This window comes from Triticum urartu, chromosome 3A (genome assembly GCF_056163025.1).
Source record: "Triticum urartu cultivar PI428250 chromosome 3A, HENAU_Tu73, whole genome shotgun sequence".
Classification (NCBI taxonomy): domain Eukaryota; kingdom Viridiplantae; phylum Streptophyta; class Magnoliopsida; order Poales; family Poaceae; genus Triticum; species Triticum urartu.
Genome location: NC_141875.1, coordinates 310,090,429 through 310,113,752, shown reverse-complemented (window position 1 = coordinate 310,113,752; position 23,324 = coordinate 310,090,429). Strand labels below are relative to the sequence as shown.

The following is a 23,324-nucleotide window of genomic DNA, read 5'->3' as shown; positions in this document are numbered from 1 at the left end:
TTTCGGACCCCTCCTCCAAGGGGTCAAGAAATTAGGATGTTAATAGATCATTCTTATGCATCTCATATTTTTCCATGCATTATTTGTTTTTCTGAAATACTCTTTTCATTATGCAACTGAAGGCAATTTATTGGAGTGGAGATAACATGACTTCTCCCCTATTTTAAAAATGTTCATAATGTCGAGAATATTATTTTCATTTCACCGGATATGTTTTGCCATTTTTAGAAACTTCCAAATTATTTTATGTAAGTGTTTTATTGTTGTTTGTGTGGCCTATTACATAAAAATGAATTTCCCAAATTGCATTAGAGGTGGAACTAGTGTTCCTGTATTATATATTAGTGTATATATTTTATTGTGTATCTATATATATATATATAGGATTTATTCTGGTGTATGTTTTTAATTTAGTTATTTTGTTTCTGTAGCTTTTGTAAAAAACGCAGAACGCGCGAACTGTGTAGACCACCGCATAGCCGCGGCCCACCCAAACACTGCCGCCCGTGGCCCAGCACCGCACTTTGCCGCGTCCCAGCTCAGCCTCCCAAACCGGTATGCGCCAGCCCCATCACTCCCTCGCCTCAGCCACTGACTAGAGGGCCCCGCACTAGTTCTTCTCCTAGCTTCGGTCGGATGGACCCATGTCGCACCGCTCGTGCAACCGAGGCCAAGCCTGGATTGATCTCACACCCTAGTCGACCCCGTGCATGTCCGGGAGATCTCAGCGAGGAAAATCCCTCGAGGAACCCCTCACCCCTTTCTCGATCTTTCCCTTTGTCGCGCACCTTGGTACAGGCGAAACCAATCTCGCGAAGGAGCTGAACCAGCGCCGCCTTCGCTGGACGACCTCGTTGTCGTAAGAGCACCTCCAGCCGCTTCGTTGTCCCCTTTGGTTCCCCTCCCCGCGTCGAGTCTTTGTGACACCTCATTTTTGCCGAAATCATAGCAGCGCAAGGCGACCGAGCACGCCGAAGCCGCCAGAGCATAGCCGCGTTCAAGCTCGTCACCGATGCCAACTGAGGATGCCCCGTTGCTCCTGACGCCACCTAACCCGCCGCCGTTGAACGTAGCATCCGCCTGCCCCTTCACCTTCGCTGGAGACATGCCGGAGAAGCATCGCTGCCCCGCCCGAAGTCGCCGTCGTTTTTCCTGTGTACACGGTGAGCACGCGCGCAAAGGAGATCCTCCAGCCAACCAAGCGTCGACACGTGGCCAGCCGCTATAGTGAACGCTACAGCGTTGCTACAGTATTTCCATAATATTATTTTTCCTTTTTTCTTTTATTTTCAGATTTTCAACTAAACTCCAACTAGCTATATCTTTTAGTCTATATACTTTTTTAGGTGATTCTTTTTCCTATGCACTCACAATGACCAGAAGAATTTGACAGAACCAAAATTTCACATGTTTGCACTATTCAAATTTGAATTCGTTCGAATTTGAATCAAACGTTCTGGAGGCCATAACTTTTAAACCGTTAGATGAAATTGAGTGATTCTTTTTGCTTGTGATTCTAGTGCATTGTAGATATTTTGTACATGCTTTTATGCTATTGTTGTTGGATTTTTAAAATGATTTCTTGTTGTTGGTTTCATTTTGGATTTATTTGAGCTTCAGTGATTGATTTGTTGATCGTGTGAAACGTGTAGATTGTCAGGAGTGCGATGTGAGCTATTGTCACGAGTGTGACTTTTTGAACCAGAATCAAGGCAAGTTACATGTTGATCATCCTTTACCTATTGTTTTCTATGCATGTAGTATATATCTGTCGGCGTCCTAGGAACAGGACTTGCCTACCTGTGGCCCAGGGCGTGGCTCCACCAACAGCCTGGTACGACCCACCTTCATCAGCAACCACTCAAGACCCTCGCGAGGGGCCAAGCCTCGCGAGGCGGACGACACCAAGACCTCTGCTACCTCTTGAGCATGCGTTGGTTTTCCCTTGAAGAGGAAAGGGTGATGCAACAAAGCAGCGTAAGTATTTCCCTAAGTTTTTTAGAACCAAGGTATCAATTCAGTAGGAGACCACGCGTGAGTCACCTCGTAGCTACACAAACAAATAAGAACCTCGCAACCAACGCGATAAAGGGGTTGTCAATCCCTTCACGACCACTTGCAAGAGTGAGATCTGATAGAGATAATAATAATAAGATAAATATTTTTGGTATTTTTATGATATAGATTGAAAGCAAAGATTGCAAAATAAAAGGTGCTAGAAATAGCTAGTTGACGGAAGATTAATATGATGGAAGATAGACCCGGGGGCCATAGGTTTCACTAGTGGCTTCTCTCAAGATAGCATAAGTATTACGGTGGGTGAACAAATTACTGTCGAGCAATTGATAGAATTGAGCATCGTTATGAGAATATCTAGGTATGATCATGTATATAGGCATCATGTCCGTGACAAGTAGACCGACTCCTGCCTGCATCTACTACTATTACTCCACACATCGACCACTATCCAGCATGCATCTAAAGTATTAAGTTCATAAGAACGGAATAACGCTTTAAGCAAGATGACATGATGTAGAGGGATAAATTCATGCAATATGATATAAAACCCATATTTTTATCCTCGATGGCAACAATACAATACGTGTCGTTTCCCTTACTATCACTGGGATCGAGCACCACAAGATTGAACCCAAAGCTAAGCACTTCTCCCATTGCAAGAAAGATCAATCTAGTAGGCCAAACAAAACTGAAAATTTGAAGAGACTTGCAAAGATAAGCAATCATACATAAAAGAATTCAGAGAAGATTCAAATATTGTTCATAGATAATCTTGATCATAAACCCACAATTCATCGGATCTCGACAAACACACCGCAAAAGAAGATTACATCGAATAGATCTCCAAGAGAATCGAGGAGAACTTTGTATTGAGATCCAAAGGGAGAGAAGAAGCCATCTAGCTAATAACTATGGACCCGAAGGTCTGAGGTAAACTACTCACACATTATCGGAGGGGTTATGGTGTTGATGTAGAAGCCCTCCGTGATCAATGCCCCCTCCGACGGATCTTCGGAAAAGGCCCCAAGATGGGATCTCTTGGGTACAGAAGGTTACGGCAGTGGAAATAGAGTTTTGTGGTGCTCCCTGATGTTTTCAGGGTACGTAGGTATATATAGGAGGAAGACGTAGGTCGGTGGAGCCACGAGGGGCCCACGAGGGTGGAGGGCTCGCCTAGGGGGTAGGCGCGCCCCCCTGCCTCATGGCTTGGTGGTTGCTTGACGTCCACTCCAAGTCCTCTGGATCACATTTGTTCCAAAAATCACGCTCCCGAAGGTTTCATTCTGTTTGGAATCCGTTTGATATTCTTTTTTTGCGAAACACTGAAATAGGCAAAAAAACAGCAATTTGGGCTGGGCCTCCGGTTAATAGGTTAGTCCCAAAATAATATAAAAGTGCATAAATAAGCCCATTAAACATCCAAAACAGAATATATAATATCATGGAGCAATCAAAAATTATAGATACGTTGGAGATGTATCAAGCATCCCCAAACTTAATTCCTGCTCATCCTCGAGTAGGTAAATGATAAAAACAGAATTTTTGATGTGGAATGCTTCCTAACATATTTCTCAATGTAATTTTCTTTATTGTGGCATAAATGTTAAGATCTGAAAGATTCAAGATAAAAGTTTAATATTGGCATAAAAATAATAATACTTCAAGCATACTAACTAAGCAATCATGTCTTCTCAAAATAGTATGGCCAAAGAAAGTTCATCCCTACAAAATCATATAGTTTGGTCATGCTCCATTTTCTCACACAAGAATGCTCTCATCATGCACAACCCTGATGACAAGCCAAGCAATTGTTTCATACTTTAGTAATCTCAAACTTTTTTCAACTTTCACACAATACATGAGCGTGAGCCATGGATATAGCACTATGGATGGAATAGAATATAATTAAGGGGGTTATGTGGAGAAGACAAAAATGAGAAAGTCTCACATTGACGCGGCTAATCAATGGGCCAGGGAGATGCCCATCAATTGATGTCAATGCAAGGAGTAGGGATTGCCATGCAACGGATGCACTAGAGCTATAAATGTATGAAAGCTCAACAAAAGAAACTAAGTGGGTGTGCATCCAACTTGCTTGCTCACGAAGACCTAGCGCACTTGAGGAGGCCCATTGTTGGAATATACAAGCCAAGTTCTATAATGAAAAATTCCCACTAGTATATGAAATGACAAAACAAGAGACTCTATCATAAAGATCATGGTGCTACTTTGAAGCACAAGTCTTTCCCTAATAATAAGCCGACGATTGCTTCTGGTCGTCCGTTGTTGTCATTTTTGCAGAAAAGCCCCTCTATTTCTGAGAATTCAACCCGCAGTCCTATTTTAAGTGATTAACTAAGAAAACGCTTCATTTTCGCAAAAAGGACCCTCAGTTTCTGAATATTCAACCTGCGATCCTTTATAATGGCTAATTTGAGATGACGGTTTCTTTTGCAGGGATAAAACGGCGGCGGGGAGGCGGCAATGCGCTCGGGAGATGCGGCTGCGAGGCGGGAAGGCGGCGGCGCGCTCGGGCGCGGGAGGCAGCGCTGCGCTCAGGAGATGCGGCCGTGAGGCGGGGAGGCGGCGGTGCGCTCGGGCGCCGCATCAGGCGGCGGCAGCGAGGCGGGTAGGCGGCGCTGCGCCCAGGAGATGCGGCAGCAAGGCAGCGGCGTCGCATTAAGCGGCGGCAGCAAGGCGGGAGGCATGCGCGGAGATGAAGGAGGAGAAAATGGAGAATCGACCAGGGTGAGGAGTTCGCCGGCGTCGAAGCCACGGACCACGGCGGCGCAAGCTTGAAGGGGCCGGTGGCCATGGCGGGGAGGTGGCGCTGCGCTCGGGTGCCGCATGCCTCCTCTGCCGCTCCTTATTTCTTTCTTCCCAACTCCTTCTCTCTTGCACGTCGCCGTCCTACTTCCCACGTAGCAAAGAGATTGAGGAAGAGGCGGGAGTCGGGTCAATCGATTTGTCGCACGACGGATGCGGCACTCCTTGTTCCATCAAGATCAACAGGCTGCAGAGGGAGGCGGAAGAGGAGCCACGACCTCGGAGCAAGAGAATGCCGCCTAGCATGCATCTGACTGTAACTGTTTTATCCATGAGATGGAGCATAAGGTATTCACCTTCAAAATCACACTTCTGTTTTCCCCGTTTCCATCTGAAATATGGATTACCAATATACTACTCTCACTTGGATTTGCACATAAAAGTAGTATAAGCACTTGCACCGAACTTTATGATTTGTTGAGCCAAGAGTTGAGTCTGATATGGTATCTTTATGCTTTCAGAGAAGTGCATCTCTAAAATTCACAGTTTTGAACCCAAAGAGACGCATCTAGACAATGGTTGCATGAGTGGTTCCAGTGTCATATACGCCAACATGGTAAGAATGTCTTCTTGTCTGATTCTAAGTTAGTTGTAGAAGTATTCCATGCTACTACTTGTTGACTAGAATTCGCTACGAGGTTGGAGATTTGGGATTGGATGCTGCGCCAAGAACGAGGGACAAGGTGCTGAACTAAGTAGGGGCAGAATGATTCTTCAGGTACCAACATAGCCGTCGACTAGAGAATTAAGTTAACTACTTTTGCTTTACTTGAAGCTCCAAATTGTAGTTATTTTATTTATCACTAATTTGGTATAATCCTAATCTAGGAGAATTATCACTGTATGATATGAGATCCTGACGTTTAGCAATGACAAAAGTCTGACATTGAATGGTTCTTTTTGGAAGTACAGTTGTAAGATCTATGATTCTAGCTTCGACCTTTAACTGGACAGTACTAATTGGACATATAATTGATGATTTATTCAGAACAAGATATTTTGTTGTCTTTTGTTCTTCAATCAGATTCATCTAGCCCTTTGTTGACTTTCTAATTTTTCCACCCTCTACCTCTGAAACTCAGAAATCAGAGAAAGGTCATTGGCTATCCCCATCACTGTCGAAGATTTGCTAGAGAAGAAGAGGACCAGAATGTTTTCTCTATTATTGGGGACATACATAATACATATAGATAAATTTGGACCATTTATAACAGAGAGATTTCTTGCCAAAAATATTAACTCTCTCCAGCAGTGGGCAGGGCACTGTCAAGGTAATAACAGGAATTTGCTGAACCTAATTGAATGAAAGTGGGATGGAAATCCGATTGAGAACCTTAACTAAATGGACTTACGAACAATCAACAATAACAAACAGTTCCAAATTAACAGATGTTGTTTTATTAAAACACTGATTTAAGAATTTGACGAATCTATAATTCTCTAGATAATCACTTAGTGTTTTGTTTGATCATCAGGTTATCCTAGACTACTTGGGGACAATATCATCAGTTTCTTGCATACTGCAATGCAAGTTCAAATATGATTTCTGCTATGGTAGTTTCCAGAATTGTTTGGCCCTTGAGACACTTCCACTGTATGCATGTGTGTTCCTTTTTTTCCAGAGATATGCATGTCTATTGATTATTACTAGAATTGGTTTGACAAACTATTTATGTGACAAATTTACTAATATACTGACCCAGCCTGATAATATGACTAATCCATACAGTGGATGTGTGCCAATGCTCAAATTTGAAAAATGAAGGATTCAACTTCTTTTGAAATATTATGGGTGAAGTCGCGAGTATGCCCATCAATCGTAAAAATATATAGTTCGACTTAGTCATAGGTTTTGTAGTAGTCTTGCCTTGCCGTTGCCTCTCCTCTCTGCTCCTTGCTGCCTATGGCTGTCCCATCTCTCTTAGCGCTGTTGCTGCTGCACTTCTTCTGAAGCTCTTCTCAAACCCGTTGCTGCAGTTCTCCTCTGAACTCCAACTTGTTGCTTCTCTCTCTCTCTCTCTCTCTCAATTTTTCTGTAATTCTGTGAACCATTACTGTGCGAAAATATGACTTGTGGTATTTGCTTGAGTGAACCTGTAAGGTTTGTACCTTCTGCAAAGTGCTAGCACCTACATATTATCCAACATTTTCTTCTAAATGTCAAGAGGCATGAGCCACAAATTTTCTCAAGAACGACCCTTGGTATATATAAGGCATGCATTCAATTTTAATAATACTCTTTTGGCTCTCATTTATCTGTGCCATAGAGCATCGTATAATATAGAAGAGTCAATCAAACATAGCTCTTTGAATATCAGACAAAATATTGGTTGCCTGGTTTATTTATAAGAAGATTCTTCTATGTATTTAGTTACATGATTTTAATTTGATCGTCTTCTTTCAACTTTTTTTTTGCAAACTATGATATTTCCTTAGGTTCACCTTGACCTTCACTGCCCGTGTAAGAGCTTAAGTAAATTGATGTTGTATCATCAGAATCTGTAGCCCTGCACAGTTTCTTTTTGTCTATACATACACTTCAATTTCTTGCTTGCACTGAAATCCCTCTTTGTCACAGGATGAGTCAGAAACTGAAGAAGATGATCCCTTGGACACAGAAGATGCTTCCTCTGTCCTCATCGCTGCACTACAGTCTTTCGGCCAAGCTCTGGTGAATGACAACGAAGAAAAAGATATCGTGAAAGAGGTAGATGTCTTCTTGCGTCCTACCCTAAATGACAGGGGCTCTCCTATCAGCAAAATAGCTACTCTGGAGGCGCAGATGACGATAGCAAGAGACCGTATCTTGAGGATAAGTGAATGACTATGAGGTCTACATGTTAAGTATAGAAACCTGACGAGGACAAGTGTGCGCTTTGCTGCCACTTCTTTGCCAGCCGGAGTGGCCTGTTTTCAGTGACGATCATGGATCATGGTGTACATGCGTGTATATGTTGTGTTCTGATAGAATGTACTACAAGATTTTCTTGGAATGGTTTGGTACTTCTGTTTTATTATGCTATGAAGAGTGTATGTGTATGTTGGTCCCATACTCTGTTTGTACGTCTGGTTGGCAGGAGATTGGGCGAGGTTTTGTATCTTCTCAGGGGTTGCTATCTTGCCGTGCATACTCAGCTTCTTTGGGTCCAAGGTATTTTCTTTCTTTCTTTCTTTGTTTCATGAAGAGGTTAAGTTGGAGGAGAGGACCCGGATCCCGGACGGCGCGCTGCTCTGGCCCCACTCCACTCACCATGCTGGCTACCCAGCTCGGCCCTGTGCAGGTATTCACCCACCTTTCCACTGCCCCTGTAAGGACCTCCTTGATCTTGTACCTATCCAAATCCGAATCCTAGCAAATACACTTCAGAGCAAGGTACTGTCGTAGACCTCCTTCCAATCCGTGATGCCCCCTAACCAATACATGTGTAGGCATGGCATTGTCCATTGCTAATTTAATAATGTACACGTTAGAGCATGATATCAGAAATAGTACATGCATGTCGCACAGAGATGTTATTTGGCATCCATGAATTCTAATTTAAGTTTAAAGTTAGGCATATCTAATCTCACACACCACATAATTTCCTTACTGTTCACTACATATTTTTATCTCCAGTTTGGATAGAGTCTAAGCCATCAGTCTTTAGTCTGATTTATCTTCAAAAGTTTGCTAGAGGCTATAGATGACCTTCTGTGTTTTCTTCAATAGTTTTTTGGAATGCAACAGTATGAACTGGTTTCCCCATCAGGGCTGTATTTTCTTTTCTTTGATAGATTATATAGTCATGTACTTCCGTTTCATGTTTCCATGTTTGCCATTATATGTGCCTTTCTTGCTGAACTTTTGTTGTTGTGTGATGTGGCTACATGGGCATGAACGGGCATTTTGATATTGCCTGGTTTGAGATGTCCTTTTATTCTTTGACTCAGGCACTCAGCTACGTGTGGTCAGTGATCACAATCGACAGAATCTCTGTTGAAAACTATCCATAATTACTAGCAGCATTCCATAATTTGTATCGGGCTGTCTTGGTGTCGCAACCTAGGAAGTACAAACAGGGTCGGTTGTCACCATAGATAAAAACATTGTCGAGTCTTAATTTTTGCAGGTTGCCTTATTCCTGTTTTTTTAGAGGAAAGATAGCAATTTCGTTCATTACAGTCCTGTTGCATGGACACTTCTAGACCGCGGTGCGTCGAGATCATAATTGCTACACTCAAAGGTTACATTGACCTTATTGCTGACATTTGTAAAAATTATATTAAAAATGTTGCATAATAGCACGTGGAGCAATTTATACTTAATATTTTGCCCGGTGCAACGCACGGGCATTTGTACTAGTGTGGGAAAAAAAGGATAGTAGCATTGCCCCTTTTTATTTTTATAATTTTTTTGGCCTTTCTCTTTTTGTTATTTTTTGGGACAATGCTCTATTAATGATGATCATCACACTTCTATTTATTTACAACTCAATGATTACAACTCGATACTAGAACAAGATATGACTCTATATGAATGCATCCACGGTGTACCAGGATGTGCAATGACTCATGAGTGACATGTATGAAAGAATTATGAGCGGTGGCTTTGCCACAAATACGATGTCAACTACATGATCATGCTAGGCAATATGACAATGATGATGTGTGTCATAATAAACGGAATGGTGGAAAGTTGCATGGAAATATATCTCGGAATGGCTATGGAAATGTCATAATAGGAAGGTATGGTGTCTGTTTTGAGGAAGATATAAGGAGGTTTATGTGTGATAGAGCGTATCGTATCACGGGGTTTGGATGCACCGGCGAAGTTTGCACCAACTCTCAAGGTGAGAAAGGGCAATGCACGGTACCGAAGAGGCTAGCAATGATGGAAGGGTGAGAGTGCGTATAATTCATGGACTCAACATTAGTCATAAAGAACTCACATACTTATTGCAAAAATCTACAAGTCATCAAAAACCAAGTATTACGCGCATGCTCCTAGGGGGATAGATTGGTAGGAAAAGACCACCGCTCGTCCCCGACCGCCACTCATAAGGAAGATAATCAAATAACACCTCATGTTTCAAATTTTTTACACAACGTTTACCATACGTGCATGCTACGGGACTTGCAAACTTCAACATAAGTATTTCTCAAATTCACAACTACTCAACTAGCATAACTTTAATATCACTATCTCCATATCTCAAAACAATCATCAAGTATCAAACTTCTCTTAGTATTCAATGCACTTATATGAAAGTTTTTTATAATATCAAAAGAAAATTACCATGTTGTTCTAAAGGACTCTCAGAATAATATAAGTGAAGCATGCGAGATCAATTATTTCTATAAAATGAAACCACCACCGTGCTCTAAAAGATATAAGTGAAGCACATAGATTATTCTAATAAATTCCGATTCATGCGTGTCTCTCTCAAAAGGTGTGTACATCAAGGATGATTGTGGTAAACTAAAAAGCAAATACTCAAATCATACAAGACGCTCCAAGCAAAACACATATCATGTGATGAACAAAAATATAGCTCCAAGTAAAGTTACCGATAGACGAAGACAAAAGAGGCGATGCCTTCCGGGGCATCCCCAAGCTTAGGCTTTTTGGTGTCCTTGTATTTTACCTTGGGGTACCTTGCGCATCCCCAATCTTAGGCTCTTACCACTCCTTGTTCCATAATCCATCAAATCTTTACCCAAAACTTGAAAACTTCACAACACAAAACTTAACAGAAAATCTCGTGAGCTCCGTTAGCGAAAGAAAACAAAACACCACTTCAAGGTACTGTAATGAAATCATTCTTTATTTATATTGGTGTTAAACCTACTATATTCCAACATCTCTATGGTTTATAAACTCCATTATTGGCCATAGATTCGTCAAAATAAGCAAACAACACACGAAAAACAGAATCTGTCAAAAACAGAATAGTCTGTAGTAATCTGTAACTAACGCAAACTTCTGGAACCCCAAAAATTCTAAAATAAATTTATGCACGTGAGGAATTTATATATTAATCATGTTCAAAAAGAATTAACTAAATATCACTCTCCAATAAAAATGGCAGCAATTCTCGTGAGTGCTAAAGTTTCTGTTTTTTACAGCAACATCGCAAAGACTTTCCCCAAGTCTTCCCAAAGGTTCTACTTGGTACAAACACTAATTAAACACAAAAAACACAAACAAAACAGAGGATAGATAAATTATTTATTGAATAACAACAAGGAGAAATATTGGGTTGTCTCCCAACAAGCGCTTTTTTAAAGCCTTTTAGCTAGGCATTGATAATTTCAATAATGCTCACATGATAGACAATAATTGAAGCACAAAGAGAGCATCATGAAACACGTGACAAACACATCTAAGTCTAGCTTACTTCCTATGCATAGGCATCTTATAGGCAAAGAAATTATCATAGGAGGCAAAAACTAGCATATGCAAGGAAGAGGAAAGAAACAATAGCAATCTCAACATAACGAGAGGTAATTTAGCAACATGAAAATCTCTACAACCATATTTACCTCTCTCATAATAATTAAATGTGGGATCATAATCAAATTCAACAATATAGCTATCATATAAAATATTCTCAACATGATCCACATGCGTGCAAAGTTGACACTCTTCCAAAATAGTGGGATTAACATTAACTAAAGTCATGACCTCTCCAAACCCACTTTTATCAAAAACTTCATAAGATTTAATATTATCCAAATATATGGGATCTAAAGTTGTCACTCTTCCAAACCCACTTTCAATATTATTGCAAACATTATAATCAATCTCATATTCATCATGGGGCTTAAATAAATTTTCAAGATCATAAGAAGAATCATCCCAATCATGATCATTGCAACAAGTAGTAGACATAGCAAAACTAGCATCCCCAAGCTTAGGGTTTTGCATATTATAAGCACAATTGACATTAATAGAATTTATACTATCATCATTGCAATCATGCTTTCTATTCAAAGATCCATCGTGAATCAGTCCATAAAGTACTTCATCACAATTTTCAGATTCACGAATTTCAAGCAAAACTTCATAAAGATAATCTAGTGCACAAAAGTCACTAGCAGTTGGTTCATCATAATTGGATCTCTAAAAAAGATTAGCAAGCGGATGAGGATTCATAGATCTTAGGTTCTCTGTTTAGCAATAAATAAACAACTATTCCAACCAAATGAGCAAACGAGCCAAGTAAGACATCAAAGCAAACAAAAAAGAGGCGAACGGAAAATAGGGCGAATAAAACGGTAAGGGTGAAGTGGGGGAGAGGAAAATGAGAGGCAAATAGAAAATAATGTAATGCGAGGGATAAGAGTTGTGATGGATACTTGGTATGTCTTGACTTGGCATAGATCTCCCCGGCAACGGCGCCAGAAATCCTTCTTGCTACCTCATGAGCATGCGTTGGTTTTACCTTGAAGAGGAAAGGGTGATGCAGCAAAGCAGCGTAAGTATTTCCCTCAGTTTTTGAGAACCAAGGTATCAATCCAATAGGAGACCACGCGCGAGTCACCTCGTACCTACACAAACAAATAAGAACCTCGCAACCAATGCGATAAACAGGTTGTCAATCCCTTCACGGCCACTTGCAAGAGTGAGATCTGATAGAGATAATAATAATAATAAGATAAATATTTTTGGTATTTTTATGATATAGATTTATAGTAAAGATTGCAAAATAAATGGTGCTAGAAATAGCTAGTTGACGGAAGATTAATATGATGGAAGATAGACCCGGGGGCCATAGGTTTCACTAGTGGCTTCTCTCAAGATAGCATAAGTATTACGGTGGGTGAACAAATTACTGTCGAGCAATTGATAGAATTGAGCACAGTTATGAGAATATCTAGGTATGATCATGTATATAGGCATCACGTCCGTGACAAGTAGACCGACTCCTGCCTGCATCTACTACTATTACTCCACACATCGACCGCTATCCAGCATGCATCTAGAGTATTAAGTTCATAAGAACGGAGTAACGCTTTAAGCAAGATTACATGATGTAGAGGGATAAACTCATGCAATATGATATAAACCCCGTCTTTTTATCCTCAATGGCAACAATACAATACGTGTCGTTTCCCCTACTGTCACTGGGATGGAGCACCCCAGGATTGAACCCAAAGCTAAGCACTTATCCCATTGCAAGAAATATCAATCTAGTAGGCCAAACCAAACTGAAAATTCAAAGAGACTTGCAAAGATAACCAATCATACATAAAAGAATTTAGAGAATATTCAAATATTGTTCATAGGTAATCTTGACCATAAACCCGCAATTCATCGGATCTCGACAAACACACCGCAAAAGAAGATTACATCGAATAGATCTCCAAGAGAATCGAGGAGAACTTTGTATTGAGATCCAAAGGGAGAGAATAAGCCATCTAGCTAATAACTATGGACCCGAAGGTCTGAGGTAAACTACTCACACATTATTGGAGGGGCTATGGTTTTGATGTAGAAGCCCTCTGTGATCAATGCCCCCTCCGGCGGAGCTCCGGAAATGGCCCCAAGATGGGATCTCTTGGGTACAGAAGGTTGCAGCGGTGGAAATAGGGTTTTGTGGTGCTCCCTGATGTTTTCAGGGTACGTAGGTATATATAGGAGGAAGAAGTAGGTCAGTGGAGCCAAGAGGGGCCCACGAGGGTGGAGGGCTCGCCCAGGGGCGTAGGCGTGCCCCCCCTACCTCATGGCTTCCTCGGTGGTTGCTTGACGTACACTCCAAGTTCTCTGGATCACGTTTGTTCCAAAAATCACGCTCCCGAAGGTTTCATTCCGTTTGGACTCCATTTGATATTCTTTTTCTGCGAAACCTTGAAATAGGCAAAAAACAGTAATTTGGGATGGGCCTCCGGTTAATAGGTTAGTCCCAAAAATTATATAGAAGTGTATAAATAAGCCCATTAAACATCCAAAATAGAATATTGCTAGAAATATGCCCTAGAGGCAATAGTAAATTGGTTATTATTATATTTCCTTGTTCATGATAATCGTTTATTGTCCATGCTAGAATTGTATTGATAGGAAACTCAGATACATGTGTGGATACATAGACAACACCATGTCCCTAGTAAGCCTCTAGTTGACTAGCTCGTTGATCAATAGATAGTTATGGTTTCCTAACCATGGACATTGGATGTCGTTGATAACGGGATCACATCATTAGGAGAATGATGTGATGGACAAGACCCAATCCTAAGCCTAGCACAAAGATCGTGTAGTTCGTATGCTAAAGCTTTTCTAATGTCAAGTATCATTTCCTTAGACCATGAGATTGTGCAACTCCCGGATACCGTAGGAGTGCTTTGGGTGTGCCAAACGTCACAACGTAACTGGGTGGCTATAAAGGTACACTACAGGTATCTCCTAAAGTGTCTGTTGGGTTGGCACGAATCGAGACTGGGATTTGTCACTCCGTGTAACGGAGAGGTATCTCTGGGCCCACTCGGTAGGACATCATCATAATGTGCACAATGTGACCAAGGAGTTGATCATGGGATGATGTGTTACGGAACGAGTAAAGAGACTTGTCGGTAACGAGATTGAACAAGGTATCGGGATACCGACGATCGAATCTCGGGCAAGTATCGTACCGCTAGACAAAGGGAATTGAATACAAGATTGATTGAATCCTCGACATTGTGGTTCATCCGATGAGATCATCGTGGAACATGTGGGAGCCAACATGGGTATCCAGATCCCGCTGTTGGTTATTGGCCAGAGAGGTGTCTCGGTCATGTCTGCATGGTTCCCGAACCCGTAGGGTCTACACACTTAAGGTTCGATGACGCTAGGGTTATAGGGAATAGATATACGTGGTTACCTAATGTTGTTCAGAGTCCCGGATGAGATCCCGGACATCACGAGGAGTTCCGGAATGGTCCGGAGGTAAAGATTTATATATGGGAAGTCCTGTTTTGGTCACCGGAAAAGTTTCGGGTGCTATCGGTAACGTACCGGGACCACCGGGAGGGTCCCAGGGGTCCACCAGGTGGGGCTACCTGCCCCAGAGGGCTGCGTGGGCCAAGTGTGAGAGGGTACCAGCCCCAGGTGGGCTGGTGCGCCCCCCCACCAGGGCCCAAGGCGAACAGAGAAGGAAAAAAAGGGAAACCCTAGGCTCAGATGGGCCTAAGGCCCACCTAGTGGTGCCCCCCTCTCTCCCCCCTTGGCCGCCCCCCTAGATGGGATCTAGGGCTGGCTGCCACCCCTAGGGGTGGAAACCTAGGTGGGGGCGCAGCCCCTCCCTTTCCCCTATATATAGTGGGGTTTTGGGCTGCCATACACATGAGAACATCTCCTTCTTGGCGCAGCCCTACCCCTCTCCCTCCTCATCTCTTGCGGTGCTTGGCGAAGCCCTGCTGGAGTACCACGCTCCTCCACCACCACCACGCTGTCGTGCTGCTGCTGGACGGAGTCTTCCCCAACCTCTCCCTCTCTCCTTGCTGGATCAAGGCATGGGAGACGTCACCGGGCTGCATGTGTGTTGAACACGGAGGTGCCGTTCGTTCGGCACTAGGATCATTGGTGATTTGGATCACGGCGAGTACGACTCCATCAACCCCGTTCACTTGAACGCTTCCTCTTAGCGATCTACAAGGGTATGTAGATGCACTCTCCTTCCCCTCGTTGCTAGATTACTCCATAGATTGATCTTGGTGATGCGTAGAAAATTTTGAATTTCTGCTACGATCCCCTACAGTGGTATCAGAGCTAGGTCTATGCGTAGTTTCTATGCACGAGTAGAACACAAAGTAGTTGTGGGCGTCGATTTTGTCAATTTACTTGCCGTTACTAGTCTTATCTTGATTCGGCGGCATTGTGGGATGAAGCGGCCCGGACCAACCTTACACGTACGCTTACGTGAGACCGGTTCCACCGACTGACATGCACTAGTTGCATAAGGTGGCTGGTGGGTGTCTGTCTCTCCCACTTTAGTCGGATCGGATTCGGTGAACATGGTCCTTATGAAGGGTAAATAGAAATTGGCAATTCACGTTGTGGTTTTGGCGTAGGTAAGAAACGTTCTTGCTAGCAACCTATAGCAGCCACGTAAAAACTTGCAACAACAATTAGAGGACGTCTAACTTGTTTTTGCAGCAAGTGTTTTGTGATGTGATATGGCCAAAGGATGTGATGAATGATATATGTGATGTATGAGATGATCATGTTCTTGTAATAGGAATCACGACTTGCATGTCGATGAGTATGACAACCGGCAGGAGCCATAGGAGTTGTCTTAATTTATTTATGACCTGCGTGTCAACATAAACGTCATGTAATTACTTTACTTTATTGCTAACCGTTAGCAGTAGTAGTAGAAGTAATAGTTGGCGAGACAACTTCATGAAGACACGATGATGGAGATCATGATGATGGAGATCATGGTGTCATGCCGGTGACGATGATGATCATGGAGCCCCGAAGATGGAGATCAAAAGGAGCAAAATGATATTGGCCATATCATGTCACTTTTGATTGCATGTGATGTTTATCATGTTTTTGCATCTTATTTGCTTAGAACGACGGTAGTAAATAAGATGATCCCTCATTAAAATTTCAAGAAAGTGTTCCCCCTAACTGTGCACCGTTGCGAAAGTTCGTCGTTTCGAAGCACCACGTGATGATCGGGTGTGATAGATTCTAACGTTCACATACAACGGGTGTAAGACAAATTTACACACGCGAAACACTTAGGTTGACCTGACGAGCCTAGCATGTACAGACATGGCCTCGGAAGACAAGAGACCGAAAGGTCGAGCATGAGTCGTATGGTAGATACGATCAACATGAAGATGTTCACCGATGATGACTAGTCCGTCTCACGTGATGATCGGACACGGCCTAGTTGACTCGGATCATGTAATCACTTAGATGACTAGAGAGATGTCTATCTGAGTGGGAGTTCATAAGATGAACTCAATTATCATGAACATAGTCAAAAGGACTTTGCAAATTATGTCGTAGCTCACGCTTTAGCTCTACTGTTTTAGATATGTTCCTAGAGAAAATTTAGTTGAAAGTTGATAGTAGCAATTATGCGGACTGGATCCGTAAACAGAGGATTTTCCTCATTGCTGCGCAGAAGGATTATGTCCTTAATGCACCGCTCAGTGAGCTGACCGAAGAATGTCGGTTGTGGATGTTGCGAACATCTGACATACACGTTTTGATGACTACATGATAGTTCAGTGCGTAATGCTAAATGGTTTAGAATTGAGGCACCAAAGATGTTTTTGAAACATCGCAGAACATATGAGATGTTCCAAGGCCTGAAATTGGGATTTCAGGCTAGTGCCCACGTCAAGAGGTATGAGACCTTTGACAAGTTTCTTAAGCCTGCAAACTAAGGAGAAAAGCTCAACCGTTGAGCATGTGCTCAGATTGTATGAGTACAACAATCGCTTGAATCGAGTGGGAGTTAATCTTCCAGATGAGATAGTGATGGTTCTCCAAAGTCACTGTCACCAAGCTACTGGAGCTTCGTGATGAACTATAACATATCAGGGATAGATATGATCCTTGAGCTATTCGCGACACCGCGAAAGTAGAAATCAAAAGGGAGCATCAATTGTTGATGGTTAGTAAAACCACTAGTTTCAAGAAGGGCAAGGGCAAGAAAGGGATACTTCATGAAACAACAAATCAGTTGCTGCTCTAGTGAAGAAACCCAAAGTTGAACCCAAGCCCGAGACTAAGTGCTTCTGTAATAAGGGGAACGGTCACTGAAGCAGAACCACCCTAGATACTTGGTAGATGAGAAGGCTGACAAGGTTGACAGAAGTATGTATTGGACATATATTAAATGTGTACTTTACTAGTACTCCTAGTAGCAGCAGGGTATTAGATACCGGTTCGGTTGCTAAGTGTTAGTAACTCAAAATAAAAGGCTACTGAATAAACGGAGACTAGCCAAAGGTGAGATGACGATAGGTGTTGGAAGAGTTTCCAAGGTTGATGTGATCAAACATCACACGCTCCGTCTACCATCGGGGTTGGTGTTAAACCTAAATAATTGCTATTTGGTGTTTGCGTTGAGCATGGACATGATTAGATTATGTTCATCGCAATGCGGTTATTCATTTAAGGAGAATAATGGTTACTCTATTTATTTGAATAATACCTTCAATGGTCTTACACCTAAAATGAATGGTTTATTGAATCCCGATCATAGTGATACACATGTTCACGCCAAAAGATATAAGATAGTAATGATAGTACCACATACTTGTGGCACTGCAATTTTAGTCACAATGGTATAAAACGCATGAAGAAGCTCCATGTTGATGGATCTTTGGACTCGCTTGATTTTGAATCACTTGAGACATGCAAATCATACCACATGAGCAAGATGACTGAAAGGCCTCGTTTTCAGTAAGATGGAACAAGAAAGCAACTTGTTGGAAGTAATACATCTTGATGTGTGCAGTCCAATGAGTGCTGAGGCATGTAGTGGATATCGTTATATTCTTACTTCATAGATGATTTGAGCAGATGCTGAGTATATTTACTTGATGAATCACGAGTCTGAATTATTGAAAGGTTCAAGTAATTTCAGGGTGAAGTTGAAGATCGTCGTGACAAGAGGATAAAATATCTATGATATGATCATAGAGATGAATATCTGAATTACGAGTTTGGCACAGAATTAAGACATTGTGGAAATTGTTTCACAACTAATATAGCCTGGAACACCATAGTGTGATGGTGTGTCCGAACATCATAACTGCACCCTATTGGATATGATGCATACCATGATGTCTCTTATCGAATTACCACGATAGTTTATGGGTTAGGCATTAGAGACAACCACATTCACTTTAAATAGGGCACCACGTAATTCCGATGAGATGACACCGTATGAACTATGGTTTAGAGAAACCTAAGCTGTCATTTCTTAAAAGTTTGGGGCTGCGACGCTTATGTGAAAAAGTTTCAGGCTGATAAGCTCGAACCCAAAGCGGATAAATGCATCTTCATAGGACACCCAAAACAGTTGGGTATACCTCCTGTCTCAGATCCGAAAGCAATAGGGATTGTTTCTCGAATCGGGTCCTTTCTCGAGGAAAAGTTTCACTTGAAAGAATTGAGTGGGAGGAAGATAGAACTTGATAAGGTTGTTGAACCTTTACTTCAACCAGAGAGTAGCGGAGCACAGGAAAAATGTTTCTATGGCACCTGCCTCAGTTGAAGAGAAAGCTAATGATGATGATCATGGAGCTTCAGATCAAGTTACTATCGAACCTCATGGGTTGACAAGGGTGTGTACAACTTCTAAGTGGTAACCCTGTCTTAAAGGTCACGTTGTTGGACAACGATGAACCTATGAGCTATGGAGAAGCGATGGTGGGCCCGGATTCCAAAAATTGGCTCAAGGCCATAAAATCCGAGAGAGGATCCCTGTATGAAAACAAAGTGTAGACTTTGGAAGAACTACTTGATGGTCGTAAGGCTGTTAGGTACATGTGGATTTTAAGATGAAGACGGACGTGGACGGTAATGTCATCGTCTATGAAGCTCGACTTGTGGCGAAGAGTTTTTCACAAGTTCAAGCAGTTGACTACGATGAGATTTTCTCACCCGTAGCGATGCTTAAGTCCGTCGGAATCATGTTAGCATAAGCTGCATTTATGAAATCTGGCAGATGGATGTCAAAAACAAGTTTCCTTACCAGTTTTCATAAGGAAAGGTTGTATGTGATACAATCAGAAAGGTTTTGTCGATCCTAAGGATGCTAAAAGGTATGCTAGCTCTAGTGATCCTTCCATGGACTGGAGCAAGCATCTTGGAGTCGGAATATATACTTTGATGGAGTAATCAAAGTTTATGGGTTTATACAAAGTTTGTTAGAAACTTGTATTTACAATAAAGTGAGTGGGAGCACTACAACATTTCTGATAAGTATATGTGGATGACATATTGTTGATCCGAAATGATGTAGAATTTCTGGAAAGCATATAGGGTTATTTGAAAGGTGTTTTTCAATGGAAAACCTGAATTAAGCTACTTGAACATTGAGCATCAAGATCTATAAGGATAGATAAAAACCGCTTAATGGTACTTTCAAATGAGCACATACCTTGACATGATCTTGAAGGTGTTCAAGATGGATCAGCCAAAGAAGGAGTTCTTGCCTGAGTTGTAAGGTATGAAGTTAAGACTTAGAGCTCGACCACGGCAGAAGAAAGAGGAAGGACGAAGGTCGTCCCCTGTGCTTTTGTCATAGGCTCTATACGGTATGCCATGCTGAGTACCGCACCTGATGTGTGCCTTGCCACATGTATGGCAAGAGGGTACAAAGGTGATCTAGGAGTAGATCACCAGATAGCGGTCAAAATTATCCTTAGAGGAATAAGGATACTTTTCTCGGTCATGGAGGTGATAAAGAGTTCGACGTAAAGAGTTACGTCGATGCAAGCTTAACACCTATCCGGATAGCTCTGAGTAGAGATACCGGATACGTATAATGGAGCAACAATTTAGAATAGCTCCAAGTAGAACCGTTATTTGAAATGGCTCCAAATATAGCATAGAGATTTGCAAAGTACATACGGATTTGAATGTGACAGACCCGTAGACTACAACCTCTCTCACAAGTAACATGATCAAACTCAGAACTCATTGAGTGTTAATCACATAGTGATGTGAACTAGATTATTGAACTCTAGTAAACTCTTTGGATGTTGGTCACATGGCGATGTGACCTGTGAGTGTTAATCACATGACGATGTGAACTAGATTATTGACTCTAGTGCAAGTGGGAGACTATTGGAAATATGCCCTAGAGGCAATAATAAATTGGTTATTATTATATTTCCTTGTTCATGATAATCGTTTATTGTCCATGCTAGAATTGTATTGATAGGAAACTCAGATACATGTGTGGATACATAGACAACACCATGTCCCTAGTAAGCCTCTAGTTGACTAGCTCGTTGATCAATAGATGGTTATGGTTTCCTGACCATGGACATTGGATGTCGTTGATAACGGGATCACATCATTAGGAGAATGATGTGATGAACAAGACCCATCCTAAGCCTAGCACAAAGATCGTGTAGTTCGTATGCTAAAGCTTTTCTAATGTCAAGTGTCATTTCCTTAGACCATGAGATTGTGCAACTCCCGGATACCGTAGGAGTGCTTTGGGTGTGCCAAACGTCACAACGTAACTGGGTGGCTATAAAGGTACACTACAGGTATCTCCGAAAGTGTCTGTTGGGTTGGCACGAATCGAGACTGGGATTTGTCACTCCGTGTAACGGAGAGGTATCTCTGGGCCCACTCGGTAGGAAATCATCATAATGTGCACAATGTGACCAAGGAGTTGATCACGGGATGATGTGTTACAGAACGAGTAAAGAGACTTGCCGGTAACGAGATTGAACAAGGTATCGGGATACCGACGATCAAATCTCGGGCAAGTATCGTACCGCTAGACAAAGGGAATTGAATACGGGATTGATTGAATCCTCGACATCGTGGTTCATCCGATGAGATCATCGTGGAACATGTGGGAGCCAACATGGGTATCCAGATCCCGCTGTTGGTTATTGGCCGGAGAGGTGTCTCGGTCATGTCTGCATGGTTCCCGAACTCGTAGGGTCTACACATTTAAGGTTCGATGACGCTAGGGTTATAGGGAATAGATATACGTGGTTACCGAATGTTGTTCGGAGTCCCGGATGAGATCCCGGACATCACGAGGAGTTCCGGAATGGTCCGGAGGTAAAGATTTATATATGGGAAGTCCTGTTTTGGTCACCGAAAAAGTTTCAGGTGCTATCGGTAACGTACCGGGACCACCGGGAGGGTCCCGGGGGTCCACCAGGTGGGGCTACCTGCCCCAGAGGGCTGCGTGGGCCAAGTGTGAGAGGGGACCAGCCCCAGGTGGGCTGGTGCGCCCCCCCCCCACCAGGGCCCAAGGCGAAGAGAGAAGGAAAAAAAGGGGAAACCCTAGGCTCAGATGGGCCTAAGGCCCACCTAGTGGTGCGCCCCCCCTCTCTCCCCCCTTGGTCGCCCCCCCTAGATGGGATCTAGGGCTGGCCGCCACCCCTAGGGGTGGAAACCTAGGTGGGGGCGCAGCCCCTCCCTTTCCCCTATATATAGTGGGGTTTTGGGCTGCCATACACATGAGAACATCTCCTTCTTGGCGCAGCCCTACCCCTCTCCCTCCTCGTCTCTTGCGGTGCTTGGCGAAGCCCTACTGGAGTACCACGCTCCTCCACCACCACCACGCCGTCGTGCTGCTGGACGGAGTCTTCCCCAACCTCTCCCTCTCTCCTTGCTGGATCAAGGCATGGGAGACGTCACCGGGCTGCATGTGTGTTGAACGCGGAGGTGCCGTCCGTTCGGCACTAGGATCATCGGTGATTTGGATCACGGCGAGTACGACTCCATCAACCCCGTTCACTTGAACGCTTCCGCTTAGCGATCTACAAGGGTATGTAGATGCACTCTCCTTCCCCTCGTTGCTAGATTACTCCATAGATTGATCTTGGTGATGCGTAGAAAATTTTGAATTTCTGCTACGATCCCCTACAAATATATCATAGCATGGAGCAATCAAAAATTATAGATACGTTGGAGACGTATCAACCTCCTCTAGGGCGGCCTTGCTAGGCTAGCTCCCAAGGAGCGGAGATATCTATGCAAGGGGCACCTCGCGAGGTCCGCGTGACATGAGCCATGACGACCTAAGCCAGGCGGGCGCCAGTGGGCGTAGAGTGCCAGTTTCCTCTTTGGTGCTAAGGAAGCAGGCACAGGCGAGGAGTCCCGAGGCATTAGGCAAAGGTTTCCCTATCGGTGTAACAAGGCCAAGACCAGCAGGACGGCAGGACAGAGGTCACCGCGGAGCCCACGGCGGCGTCACCACCGGAGCCTTTGGCAGGCAAAGGCCACCTTTTGTCAGGATAACTTGTACTAGTTTTATCCCTTCGAAATCGGCCATTGTGGGATCCCTTCCCGCCTAAACATTTGGGAAGAGGACCAGGGCCTCTATAAATAGGGCTAGCCACCACCATAGCAAAGGACGGATCATTCGAACCATCCTCAAGCACACCAGCTCATCGAGCTCAAGAACACCTCTCCTCAGGTGGTTGTTCATCCACTGTACTAGTTCATCCTTAGCCCACGAGGCAATCCACCACACCACACTGGAGTAGGGTATTACACCACAACGGTGGCCCGAACTAGTATAAACACTCATGTCTCTTGTTCCTTGGGTTTGGCGAGCTAGGCCTTGAGATCGTTGCGAGAGCGAGCTAGGGAGAGATCTCCGTGCGCACCCCAGTGTTCGAACCTCAACGGTTTGTCGGAACCCACAATCCGACATTTGGCGCGCCAGGTAGGGGTGCGCCAGAGCTTCGCCTCTCCGCTTGCTTCATCCTGCTCCCATGGCAGGCGTTGCTCCTCCAATTAGGCCGGCGGGCTCCTGCGGATGTACCGCGGGCATCTGGGCCTTCAC

At 43.2% G+C, this 23,324-nt stretch overlaps 1 long non-coding RNA gene across 1 annotated transcript; it reads left to right on the top strand.

The window, feature by feature from the left end:
• Nucleotides 1-4,453: 4,453 nt before the first annotated feature.
• On the top strand, nt 4,454-7,895 carry LOC125543043 (uncharacterized). Its single transcript, XR_015618830.1, has 3 exons — nt 4,454-5,133; nt 5,307-5,563; nt 7,424-7,895. It is a non-coding gene; the product is annotated as an uncharacterized LOC125543043 (long non-coding RNA).
• Nucleotides 7,896-23,324: the final 15,429 nt, after the last annotated feature.